This window comes from Saimiri boliviensis, chromosome 6 (assembly GCF_048565385.1).
Source record: "Saimiri boliviensis isolate mSaiBol1 chromosome 6, mSaiBol1.pri, whole genome shotgun sequence".
Taxonomy (NCBI): Eukaryota; Metazoa; Chordata; class Mammalia; order Primates; family Cebidae; genus Saimiri; species Saimiri boliviensis.
Window position 1 is genome coordinate 106,628,479 of NC_133454.1, and position 14,573 is coordinate 106,643,051.

The 14,573-nt window shown below is 34.4% G+C and overlaps 1 non-coding gene across 1 annotated transcript; it reads left to right on the plus strand.

The window, feature by feature from the left end:
- The first annotated feature begins 13,138 nt into the window (after window positions 1–13,138).
- LOC120364865 (U1 spliceosomal RNA) lies at window positions 13,139–13,302 on the plus strand. Its single transcript, XR_005579997.1, has one exon. It is a non-coding gene; the product is annotated as a U1 spliceosomal RNA (small nuclear RNA).
- The last annotated feature ends 1,271 nt before the right edge of the window (window positions 13,303–14,573 follow it).

The window sequence follows — 14,573 nt, forward strand, 5'->3', positions numbered from 1 at the left end:
AGGAAAAAAAATTCAAGAATTTGAACTTTGATGTAAAAAGCAACCATATGGTTCATGGTTACATTTCAGGCATATACAGAGGAGTAATGTTAGGGAGTGCTTCCCCAGAATAAATAAATAATGTCCAGTCTGTCTACTCATTATTATGGTCCTAGTTATTTGTTATTGTGAAAGTGGAAACTTCCTCAAAGGAAACATTGCTGGCATCAAGAATAGTTTCATTACATTGGTGAAAAAGGTGGTTTTATATCATGGGATGGAAGATGCATAATATATAGGCAGTATCTTTCCTTTTAATATAATGGATCTGCCCATTTCCCACACTGAACTTCATTTGTATAGAAGTTTCACACTTGATAGAGTATACCTAGATATAGAACTATATAATTTAATGTTCCCCTCTATTTGAACATTTTTCTAAACAGAAACCTATAAGTAAACTAAGAGTATAACCATTAGTTGCCAAATTACTTAAAATGTTCAAAGCTGCTGAGACACACTGGTCTCAGTGATGAAGAAGGTATCAACCTGGCCACAGGAGGACTTTTTTTGTTTTTTGAGATAGAGTCTTGCACTGTCACCTGGGCTGGAATGCAGCAGCACAATCTCAGCTCGCTGCAACCTCTGCCTCCTGGGTTTGAGTGATTTTACTGTCTCAGCCTCCCAAGTAGTTGGAATTACAGGTGCCTGCCACCATGCCAGGCTAATTTTTTGTATTTTTAGTAGAGATGGGGTTTCACTATGTTGGCCAGGCTGGTCTCAAACTCCTAACCTTGTGATCTGCCCACCTCAGCCTCCCAAAGTGCTGAAACTTTTTTTAAAAATCAGGATAGAGCATCGAATATAAACATTTAAAATTCTGTAGAAATTACCTTCTCTGCTATTTTCTGATCAAATTTTTGGATGTTCTTTCTATTTTTGCAAATAAAAATTCACTACAATAAAAATAGTTTGGGATTACAATATGTAAGCAAAGTAAAATAGTATGTTTGCTCTTATCAAATCTTATCAAAAATCAGATTAAAGAGGAAGTTTGATATGAGTCAAAGACCACAACTACTTAATATGCTTTGCATGTGAAATTAGTTGGTTCACCATTAATCATGTTTAGTTGCACCTGATTATTTTGGAGATTTTAATATGCCAGTTTTATTAGTGATGGTTCTCAGGAGGTTCCTAACAATGATTACAGCTCTGTTAATTATTCCACCTATTTTGGAATTGTTTCAAAGTCAATTTAATTTTTTTAATGTAGATTATACATTAAAAAGGACTAGATGACTTGTTTAGATAGTTTCTATTGTGTTAAGAAAACAGTATAATATTTGGTTATTTAAATGTTTATATTATGATATAGTTCATTGCTACTTAGGATTTTCTAAGTAGAAATATTTTTATATGGTAATGCTTTCTATGACTTCCACTTTATTTGAACATGAAAAAAATTCTTTATTAATACAATCCTCCTCCTTCATCTGTGCAAGGAGTGAGCGTCCTTCATAGAACCAAGGGCACGTTTAATAAAACCCATTTCAAACCTCCAGACTGATAAAGAGGTGCAAATTTTAACAAAGTGGGTTCTTGTATACAAAGGAATTTATGCAAAAGTAGTAATTTCCAGATGTTTATATGAGTGAGAAATTGAAAATCACATATTGTGTCCAGTGAAGTGTCTCTCAAAACCTCAGTAAACTTCCCAAATACTCTTCATCTGCTTGCTAACCATCAAAGTTAAACTATGGTAGTTAATACAAAATAATTATCTTCATAGACATCCAAGGATCACATTTATGGACTGACCAGGGTGCATGATCAACAATTGAATCAGGCAGCAGACAAGAATTGATTAATAAGTTTGGACCAGAATAGCATCATGGCATTAGTATAGTAAGAGGAAAGTCATCACAGATCAGAAATCAACTGTGCTGTTGTAGATTGAAAGAAAGCCAAAAGCTGCATCAATTTAAAAAAGGTTTTTTAACTTGGTGAGTACATGGTAGATGTATATATTTATGCAGTACATGAAATATTTTGACATGGGCAAACTGAAATAATCACATCAGAGTAAATGGGGTATTCATCACCTCAAGCATTTATCCTTTCTTTGTGTTATAAAAAATTCAATTATACATTTTTTTGTTATTTTAAATATGCAATAAATTATTTTTGACTGTAGTCACCCTGTTGTAGTCAAATGATAGATCTTATTTATTCGATTTAAATATATTTTGTACCCTATAACTATCCTGCCTTCCCCAACAACTACTTTTCCCAGCCTGTGGTAACCATTATTCTACTCTCTATCTCTATGAGTTCAATTATTTTAATTTTAGCTTCTAAAATAAGCCACCTTCCTTTGCCTGACTTATATTGCTTAATATAATGACTTCCAGTTCCATTCATGTTGTTGCAAATGAGGGATCTTATTCTTTTTATGGCTGAAAAGTGCTCCATTGTGTATATGTACCATATTTTCTTTATTCATTTATCTGTTGATAGACAATTAGGCTGGTTCCAAATTTTGACTGTTGTGAATAATGCTGCAATAAACATGGGAGTAAGGATATATTTTCACCATACTGATTTGCTGTCTTTTCAGGATATACCTAGAAGTTGGATTGCTGGATCATATGTGGGTTTCTTTTATTTTTTTGAGGAAACTACCAACTGTTTTCCATAATGGTTGTACTCATTCCCACCAACGTATTAAGGCTTACTGTATTCCCATTGTATTAATGTTGCCTTGTCTCCACATCCTCACCAGCATTTTTTATTGTCTGTCTTTTGTATAAAAGCCATTTTAACTGGGGTGGTATACTATCTCACTGTAGTTTTGGTTTGCATTTCTCTGATGATCAGTGATGTAAGGCACCTGTTCACGTACCTGTTTGCCATTTGTATGGCGCCTTTTAAGAAATGTCTATTCAGATCATTTGCCCATTACTTATTTCGTGAGTTGTTTGGGCTCCTTATATATTCTGATTATTAATCCCTTGTTAGATGGATAGTTTGTACATATTTTCTCACATTCTGTGTGTTTTCTCTTTACTTTGTTGATGGTTTACTTTCTTGTACAGAAGCGTTTTAACTTGATGTGAATCTATTTATTTGTGCGTTGGTTGCCTGTGATAGTAGGGTATTGCACAGGAAATCTTTGCCCAGTCCAATTTCCTGATAAATTTTACCCAATGTTTGCTTTTAGTACTTTCACAGGTACAGGTCTTAGATTTAAGCCTTGAATCTATTTTTAAAAATTTCTTTAAATGGTGAGACATAAGGCTCTAGGTTTATTTCTGCATGTAGATATCCAGTTTTCCCAGCACCACTTATTAAAGGGACTGTCCTTTCCCCAATATATGTTCTTGGCACCTTTGTTGAAAAAAAAATAGGTCACTGTGGATGTATCGTTTTGATTCTGAGTTCTCTATTCTGTTTCATTGGTGTATATGTCTGTTTTTATGCCAGTACCATGTTGTTTTGGTTACTAAAGCTTTGTAATATAACTTAAAGTGAGATAATACAGTTCCTCCAGTTTAGTTCTTTTTGCTAGAATATCTTGGGCTACTCCGGTCTTTTATGGTTCCCTATAAATTTTAATATATTTTTTCTAGTTCTGTGAAGCCTCATTGATATTTTGACAGCGATTGCACTGAGTCTACAGATTACTTTAGGTAGTAAGGACATTTTAAGAATATTTATTCTTCTAATGGATGAATATGGAATATCTTTTCTGGTTTTTGTTACTACTTTAATTTCTTTCATTATTTTTTAAACAGTATTCATTGTAATGATATTTTATTTAATTGTTGAAGTTTATTCCTATAAATTTATTGTATTTGTAGTTATTTTACTAGGATTACTTTCTTGATGTCTTTTTCAGATTGTTTGCTGTTGGTATGTAGAAGTGCTAGTTCTTTTTGTATGTTGATTTTTGTATCCTTCCAACTTTCCTGAATTTATTTATCAATTCTAATAGGTTTTCTGTTGGGGTCTTCAATATTTTCTAAATAGAAGATCAAATCAACTGTAAAAAAGAATAATTTGACTTTTTCCATTCCTATTTTAATGCCCCTTATTTCTTTCTCTTTTCTGATTATTGTAGCTAGTACTTTCAGTACTATGCTGAATAAAAGTGGTGAAAGTGGGCATCTTCCTCATATTACAGATCTTAGAGAAAAGATTTTCAGTTGTTTCCCACTCAGTATACTATCTGTGAGTCTGTCATATATATCTTTTATTATATTAAGGTATGTCCCTTCTGTACTGAGTTTTTTGAGGACATTTATCATGAAAGGATATTGAATTTCATAAAATACCTTTTCATCATTAACTTAAATGATTTTTTTCCTTCATTCTGTTGATATGATATATTATGTTGGTTGATTTCCAGATGTTGAACCATTTTTGCATCCCTAGAATAAATCCAATTTGATCATGATAATCTTTTTAAGGTGTTGTTGATTTGGTTTGCTAGTATTTAGTGGAGGATTATTGCATAAATGTTCATGAACATTTGCCTGCAGTTTCCTTCCTCTCTCCCTCCCTCTTTTCCTTTCCTTCCTTCCCTCTCTCCCTCCCTCCCTTCCTCCTCTCTTCCCCTTCCCTTTCCTTCCCATTTCTTCCCCTCCCCTCCCCTCTCTTCTCCTTCCCCTCCCCTCCCCTCTCTTCCTCCTTTCCTCCCTTCCCCTCTCTTCACCACCCCCTCCACACCTTCCCTTCCTTTCTTTTCTTCTTTCTTACCTAGTTTTAGTATCAGTGTGATACTGGCCTCTTCCAATAAATTTGAAAGTATTCTCTCCATCTTTATTTTTTGAAATAGTTTGAGTAGAATTGTTTTTCCTTCTTTAAATGTTTGGCAAAATTCAGCAGTGAAGACATCAAGTCCCAGGCTTTGCTTTGCTGGAAGACTTTATTACGGCTTCTCATTCCTTTTAATTGATCTGCCTAGGTTTTGAATTTCTTCATGGTTCAGTCATGGTAGATGATATTTGTCAAGGAATTTTTCCATTTATTCTAAGTTTTCCAACTTATTGGCATGTAGATGCTCATAGTAGTCTAGTGATCATTTGGATTTCTATGGTATTGGTTGCAATGTCTCCTTTTCCATTTCTGAATTTATTTATTTAGGTCTTCTTTTTCTTATTTAGTTTAAGTAAGGTTCATCAATTTGTTTGTCTTTTCAAAATTTTACTTATGGTTTCACTAATCGTTTTTAATTTTTGTTTCAATTTTATTTCTGCTCTGATCTTTATTATTCTTTTTTTCTGCTAATTTTGGGTTTGCTTTGCTTTTCTAGTTAACCCATATCATTATGTTGTTTAGTTGAAGTTTTTCTACTTTTTAAATATAGGAACTTATAGCTGTATATTTTCTTAGTACTTCTTTTACCATAACCTATATGTTTGATATATTTGTTACCATTCTAACTTGTTTAAAAAATTTTTAATTTTCTTCTTAATTTCTTTGTTGACCCACTCATCATTCAGGAGCATATTGTTTAATTTTCATGTGCTGATATAGTTGCCAAATTCCCTCTTGTTATTGTTTTCTAGTTTTAATGCATGATGTCTAGAGAAGATATTTGATATGATTTCAGTTTTTTGAACTGATCTGTTGCCTAACATACGGTCTAACATTGAGAATAATTTATGTGCTGAGAAAAATAATTTTTATTCAACAGCTGATGGATAAAATGTTCTGTGAATATGTATTGTGTTCATTTGGTCTGTAGTGCGGATTAAGTCTGATATTCCTTTGTTCTTTTTTTGTCTAGATGATATGTTCAATGATGAATATGAAGTGTTAAATTCTCCAGCTACTATTGTATTGGATTCTCTGTCTCTCATTAGCACTAATAATATTTGCTTTATATATTTGGTTTCCCCAGTGTTGAGTGTATATATATATTTACTATTATTATATCTACTTGCTGAATTGACAACTTATTGATTATAATTATATGACAATATAATTATATGACAATATAATCAACAACTATAATTATATGACATAATTATATGACAATATAATCAACAACTATATTGATTATCATTATATGATAACCTTCTTTCTCTCTTTTTATGACTTTTGTCTTAAAATATGTTTGGACTGATATAAGTATAGCTACTCTAGATCTTTTTTTGATTTCTCTTTGCATAGAATGCCATTTTTCCATCTTTATGTTTTGCATATTTTTGTCTTTATAGTTGAAATGTGTTTCTTGTGGTTATTTGATATTTAGATCTTATTTTTTCCTTTTTATCCATTCAGCCTTTCCACGTCTTTTGTTAGGAGAGTTCAGTCCATTTACATTCAGGGTTATTATTGATAAGTACGGACTTCCTCTTATCATTTTGTTATCTGTTTTCTGGCTGTTTTGGTCTTCTCTTCCTTCTTTCCTTCCTGTATGACTTTCTTTTAGTTAAGGTAATTTTATCTGGCGGCATGTTTTAATTTCTTTCTTTTGTGTGTGTGTGTATTTGGTACATGTTTTATGACTTGAGGTTACCATGTAGCATGCAAATAATTTTTTATTAACAATTATTTTCAACTGATGACAACTTAAACTGATTGCATAAACTAACAAACAAGTAAAGATAAAATGAATACAATTCCTACATTTGAACTTTATTCTCCTGCTTTTTAACTATTTATTGTTTCTATTTATATCTTATTGTGCTGTCTATATGTTGAAAAGTTTTTGAAGTTATTATTTTGATTAGTTTATCTTTTCCTCTTACTATTTGAGATATGAATAGCTTACAAACCAGTTGTACAAATAAAATTACAGTATTGTAATATTTTGTGTTCTTCTGTGTACTTACTAATATTGCATAAGTGTTGCACCTTCAGATATTTTGTTTCTCATTAACATTCTTTTCTTTCAGATCAAATAACTCCTTTTAGCATCTCTTGAAAGACAAGTTTAGTGTTGTTAAAGTCCCTCGGCTTTTGTTTGTCTGAAAAATTCTTTATTTTTCCATGTTTAAAGGATATTTTTACTAGACATGCTTTTCTAGGAGAAAAGTTTGTTTGTTGTATTTCAGCACTTTGAATATCTTATATCACTTCCTCTTAACATTCAATCTTTCCTTCCATTGAGAAGTCTGCTGCCAGATGTACTGGAGCTCCATCGTGTGTGTGTGTGTGTGTGTGTGTGTGTGTGTTTTCTTTTTCTTTTTTTATGGTACTTTTAGAATCATTTTTCTATTCTTGACTTTAGGAGTTTGATTATTAAATGGCTTGAGGTACACTTATTTGGGTTAAATCTGCTTGGTGTTCTGTAACCTTCTTTTATTAATACTTGAGTATTGATATCTTTCTCTGTTTGGGAAGTTCTCTATTATTACCCCTTTGAATAAACTTTCTACCTCAATCTCTTTGTTTCTATCACCTTTTTAAGGCCAATAACTCTTAGAATTGCCCCTTTCAGTCTGTTTTCTAGTTCTTATAGGCATGCTTCATTCATTTTTGTTCTTTTATAAAATGTCCTTTGACTGCATATTTTCAAATAGCCTGTCTGTAAGCTTACTACTACTTTCTTTTGCTTGATCAATTCTGCTGGTAAGAGACTCTGATGCATTCTTCATTATGTAAAATGCATTTTTCAGCTCCAGAGTGTCTGCTTGGTTCTTTTTATTTATTTCAGTTTCTTTCTTAAATTTATTTGATAGAATTCTGAATTCCTTTTCTGTATCTTTAATGTCACTGAACTTTCTCAACATACGTATTTTGAATTCTCTGTCTGGAAGCTCACATATCTCTGTTTCTCCAGGATTGATCCCTGGTGCCTTATTTAGTTCATGAAGAAGTCATGGTTCCTAAATGGTTTTGATGCCTGTGGATGTTTACTGGTGTCTGGGAACTGAGGTGTGAGGTATTTTTTTCTTCACACTTTGGACTTGTTTGTGCCAATTTTTCTTGGGAAGGCTTTCCAAGTGTTCTAAGGGACTTGGGGTTTTTAATCTATATCTTTCATCACTGCAGCTGTATCTGCATTAGGAGGCATTCCAACTACAGTAATCTGTGGCTTTACAGACTTGTAGAGGTGGTTTTAGTGGTCTTGGATAAGATGTGGAGGAAAGCTCTTGATTATTCGGCAGAGACTACTTTTCTTTTTCATTACTTTTTCCCAAACAAGGGAATTATCTCTTTATTTAAGCTGCCTAGAGCTGGGAGAGGGTTGACACACGTACCCTTGTGGCCACTACCACTGGGACTGCGCTGAATCAGACCTGAAGCCAGCATGGTACTGGGTCTCACCCAAGGCCTGCTGTAACCACTGCCTAGATACCATCTACGTTCACTCAAGGACCTAGGATTCTACAATCAGCAGGGGACAAAGCCACCCATTCTTATGTCCTTCCTTTCAGGGCAGTGAGTTGGTCTGAGCCCAGGCACATCTAGAAATGCTGTCAGGAAGACAAAGTCTATAGTCAGAAACCTTAGGAATCCCCTTGATACTCTATTCCACTGTATCTGAGCTGGCACCCAAGCCACAAGACAACATCCTTTCCATTCTTTCCTCCCTTTTCCACAAGCAAAGGACTCTTTATGACCACTAAAAGCCCAGGCCTATGACAAGTACTGCCCAGCTACTGCTGATGCTCACTCAAGGCCCAGGGGCTCTTTATTAAGCTTGTGGTGAGTGCTGCCAAACCTGGGACCCTCCCTTCATGTCAGTGGCTTCCAACTGGCCCAGGGAAGGTTCAGAAATGCCTTCCAAGAGCCAATGCCTGTGATTGGGGACCCCAAGGGTCTGCTTAGTGCTCCACCCTACTATGGCCAAGCTGGCACCTAAGCTTCAAGGCAAAGTCCTCTTTTCTCTTTCCTTTTCTCAAGCAGGAGGAGTCTCTCCCCATAGTCACCACAGATAGTAATGTGCTAGGTCACATCTGGATCAGCATGTCTCAGAGTGTCACCCAGCTTCCACAGGAAGTACTGCCCGGGTATTGCTACTGATTATTCAGAGCCGAAGGGCTCTCTCTCTCAAGGCAGGTGATGAATCCTGCCTTGTTCTACCCTTTGGGGAGTAGGTTTTCTCTGGCCCAGGATGTATCTAGAAATATCATACAGGAACTATGGCCTGGAATGTGGGCCTTGCAACTTTTCATGCCTAGTCCTATTATGGCTGAGCTGGTATCCATGTTGTAAGACAGTGTCTTCCTTACTCTCTCTTCTCCTCTCCTTAAATAGAGGGAAGGAGGCTCTCCCAGAGTTGTGAGCTGTGCTGCTGGGCATTAGGGAAGGGGTGGCACAAATACTCACTTAGCTACCCTATCTGGTATCTCACTAGGTTGCTTGTCCCCCAAGTCCACTGGCTACAAGTATCATGACTTTCCCAGGAAGTGTAGCCTTTGTGACCTAGATTGCCTTTGAAGTTTATTTTAGACCACAGAGTTCTTTAGCTCATAGTAGCGAGGCTTACCAGAACTCAATCTCCAACTCCTGGGATTGACAATTCCCTTCTGGCTAGGACTGGTCTAAATGCTCCCTCTGTGGATGCCAACTGAGTTCTGCCTGGTGCTCCTTTCCACATTGATAGAGCAGCAATGAGTTCCAATGCAAAGTGCCACATTTGCTTTGTTCTCCTTCCACCAAGTGCACAGATTCTCTCTCTGCATTATGGTTCCAATGCTAGGGGTTTGAGGAGGGGTGGTGTTGACATTAAAGATGGTCTTTCCTACCCTCTTGGTGCCTTTTTCAGTAATATAAAGTTAAAGCCAGGTAGTATGATCGCTCACCCGATTTTTTTTGTTCTCATGAAGGTGTGTTTGTTGTGTAAATAATTTTTAAATATGGTGTTCCTGCAAGAGAACAATTTATGAAGGTTTCTATTTGGCCACATCACTCCACTTCCCCATTTTTCTAATAATAAGGTCATCTATTAAGGAAGCAATATGTTTTATAGAGTAACAGCAAGGCATTCTCTTGGGGAGTTAAGATAAACAGACAGAACTTGTAAGTAGCTTTTTGATATGCCATTTTCTGATTTATTCCTAAGGAGATATTCTGTTGGGTAGTTCATCTCAAACTTAATAGCTCACTATGTTCTTCAGGTAAATAGTGTCTATCTTGAGGGCCTAAAAGTTATTGTTATCTTTTATTCACAAAATAATAATACTAAGACTATAAAAATTAAATTCCACAAAAACCAAATTATTGTTATAGTTCTTAGATCAGAATCATGGGTTTTCTTTTGATTTATTTTTTACTATGCAGTATTGGTCTCTGACTTCCTTCTGTGTTGATGGAATCTTTCTTTTCAAGGCTTATATCCCTATTACAAATGGCGAGAATAAAGCAAATTATAGAAATATGCTTTCCTCAGTTGTCCAACAAATTATGATATAGGCATGCAAGGCCCAGGAGCTATGTAGAATGATTTTAAAGAACCTGAAAATTATTCCAGTATTTCGTTATATTTTTGATTTATTCCTAATATATTCTCAATTTCATCATAGATGAGTCTTTAGGTTCCTTCCAATGAATCTCATTTAGAAAGCAAAGTTTGGCATCTCTAGGTAGGTAAAGGATTGTGATGCTTCTGCTGAATGAGAATATTGATGAGATCTACTCTAAGCAAATTTAATATATGAAAATGAAGTTTTACAAACCAGCAAATTAAGCAGTGTTTATTCAAAACTCAGTAACTCTCCATAGATTGACAAATTATCACTACTAAATTGTAAACCTGATGTTATGTGTGTGTTAGAACATCTAATAAATTTAAGTATTTAATAATAACTTATTACAGAACTATAGCACTGTATTTATTTTTAAATCAGGGTTTGCTTGTATACATATAAATATTTCCAGCTAATAAAATATATAAATGAAACATTCTCTTTTCTAAATATTTAGCTGTTAATTTTCTAATTTTAACTAAATTTATTATAGTGTAGCCTTCAAAAACTCTCCATTTTACTGTGGATATTTGCCTGTATGCATATGGTCTCTATTATAATGTAATATTCAATATTACAATTCAATATTCCATTATAATGCTTATGTCAAAATTCACAAACTTGAGAACTAACGTTAAGCCTCTACTTATTAGATTTTGTATGCAATGTATTGTAAGGCTCTCTATATGCAAAGTTGTATGTTTACTTTTGAACACTTTTTTGTTAAAGATTTTACCATTGCTAAGTCTATGAAAAATAACAATTATTATTTAAGTTTGGTAAGTGGTAAGATGGGGCACAGAGTCTTCAAGTGACTCATTTTCTACTCTAAACTTTTTAAAAAGCTCCCTCCAGAGTTTTTAAATGTAGGTATTTGTGTTCACTGAGATGATTTATGTACTCAGCTCATTAAAGTGTTTTAAAAGGATCCTCTGCAAGGTTAGCATTAAAAAAGAAATTAATCCGGTGCTGAGAATATAAATAGAATACTCTAATCATAAAAAATAATAGAAATCAGCTCTTTCTTATCCAACATAAACTTCTTTCAAGGAAAAAAAAGAAACTCAGCCAGCATCTATAATTACATTTTTATGGTGTTTTTTATTTACACCATATTTCTCTGTTAGGTAAGCTTATAATTGCAGACAGCTCTACCTTATGTATTCAAATTAAAATCAAATAGACTCAAAGTCTTATGTTTTTTTTTCTTTCGTTCTGTAACTAACAAAGAAAAATTTAAATCTGTTTTTTAAGAAAAAAATAAAACTATTTGATGGACTAGGAATATTGTCATACTTCAAATAATGAGTAAAATTTTTAAAAAATTGTTTATATGCCAGATATGGTGCAGGCTGCTTTATAAGAATTATCAAATTTAATTCTCAAAACAATTTTTTGATATATACATATTTTAAATATCTTAATTTTGCTATGATCAAAAATTCTAATATAAAGTGATTTAGAGCAATAAGGTTCACTATTAGCTCTCAAATCTAGACTTCTTAGAAGGAAAGGTAGCTACAGTTTGAAGCAGTAAATTTATCTTTCTCCTCTGAATGCCATATTGCCAATCTCATGATAAAACAAGTCTTCTCTACCCAATAACTTTGATAACAACTCCTAGTGCTACATACTTCTTTATGTACAAAGAAATAAATTTCTTCCAGCATTCCAATTGTTTTTAAATTTATTCTATTTGAATTGGTTTGATGGGACCCCAACCCTAACCCCATTATTTTACCCAAAATAATGGAATATGATAATTGGTTAAGTCAACAAAGGCTTAGAGTAGGCCGTTTGAAGAATGCATTGTTACATAAACAAATTGTGGGTACCAATAGTTGAAGAGAATTATGAAATAGCTGATATATTCATAGATAAGAAATGTCCACTAGAATATTATAATCTACACTTAATAAATAAAAAAATGAAGTTCTAAAAATTAATCTAATTAACAATTATTGCCCAGAATGAAGCTAGCTCCACTTTGATGTTTTGCTTAACCCCAAGCCTACAACTCCCAAACCCATGAGAAAAGACTGGATTTAAACACTACTGAGAATAGTACATGCCACATCATTGTATAGGTACTTGGTTTTTCCATTCTATCATACTGGGTTTGTTGACTTAACTTTTTATGAAATATGTAACTATCTTTAAAATCAATGGAATTATTTTAATTTTGGATTTTCTAGTGAAAACAAAAGTAACTTGACAATTAAAAAATATGTATTTATGGTATGCAATGGATGACACCCAGATTATCAAACTATTAACCTTAAGATAGGCTCTATAAGGTAATGTGGTATCTGGTTTCCAATGACAGTGTCCAAAAATTATTCTCATGTCTTTATGTTCGTACTAAGAGGTAGAACATATCTACCCTCCCATTGATTGTGGGCTGTCCTTGGATCTAACCAATGAAATGAGGTAAAAGTGACATTCTAGAACCCCAAGCATTAAGATGACTGACAGCACCTACTTTCTGTTCCTTAATGAGTAGTCATAGTAAGATAAGCCCAAGCCACATGGAGAGACCACATGTAGAACTAACTTGCCTCTGTCAGTCCTCTCTGATCTCCCTGCCAAGTGCCAGCCTCAAGTGCCAACCATGTGAGTGAGCCAAATTGGACATTCAGGGCCAGTTTTGGATTGGCCCGATAGCTTGACATTTACAACCATTTGATAGTGGCCCAGCACGTATCACATGGAGTAGAAAAAATCTCAGCCATGTACTTACCTGGCAGGGGAAATACCATGATCACTAAAGTGGTTTTCCCAGGGCGAGGCTTATCCCTTGCACTCTGGATGTGCTGACCCCTGCGATTTCCCCAAATGTGCAAATCTCGACTGCATAATTTGTGGTAGTGGGAGACTGTGTTCATGCTTTCCTCTAAAAAGAAAAAAAACTGAGCCCAATCATTTCATAGAAAAATGAGAGACAATCAGGTAGCTATTTTAGAATTTAAATTCTGATATGGCTTACAATGCAGCATTATAAAAGCAAAAGCAAAATGGCAAATATCTGTAACATGTTTCTTTTTTTTGAGATAGAGTCTTGCACTGTCACCCAGGCTGGAATGCAGGAGTGCAGTGGCGAGATCTCAGCTCACTGCAACCTCTGCCTCCTGAGTTCAAGTGATTCTCCTGCATCAGTCTCCCTAGTAGCTGAGATTACAGGCGCATGTCGCCACACCCAGCTAATTTTTTGTATTTTTAATAGAGATGGAGTTTTACCATGTTGGCCAAGCTGGTCTCAAACTCCTGACCTTATGATTCACCTGCCTTGGACTCCCAAATTGTTGGGATTACAGGCATGAGCCACTATGCCAGTCCAACAGGTTTCTCAAGCTACAATCCCTGCTCATTAGCACATTGGTAAAACCCTCAAGTAAATCTTGCTTGTGCCTGGACCATGTTCTTTTATTGGAGGTGTACTATTCTGCTTCCTACTGTATTAATCCACAGCCTAGTTTGATCTACACTTTCTAGACACAGAGTCAGCATGAAAATTATAAAAAGTCCTTAATCTCTTCAAGCTGGAAAAAGTTCAGAGTTTAAAGGACAACTACATTTATATTATTGCATTTATAGCTATCTTTATCTCTTTTGTTACCTGGACAAAAGTCATGCAGAGCTTATTCAAGAACGGGGAACCCTTCTCCATATGCATTTTGAAAAATCACTTGCAGCCATTGCTTAGAATTTTTAATTTATTTTGAGTTTGGGTTTCTCTCTGTTTGAAAATTTATGTTAAAAAAAAAAAAACAACTTCTGAGATTCAGAGATGAGATTCTGAGACAAGAATCATTTAGAAGATACTACTCTATTCAAGAAAAAAAAACTGATTGTTACTTTTTATATAATACTGTATAATCACTTTCCCCTTCCCTCTCTTCACTACTTTATTTTCAGAAAGTTTGCATATAACCATGTTATATCCATTTTGGGGAGGTCTATACTAGCAAAGAACATTTTTCTAAAATTTTTGACTGAATAAATTATTATCAAAGCACTTACAGATTATATGATTTTACTTTTTAGTTTTTCTGACCTATATGAGGCCAATAAAGAGCCTGTCACTGCATTTGGAGAACATACATTAGGTATGATGGTCTGAAAGACATCAGCAGTAGCTGACGTGGGATTTACCACTTTTAGTATTCA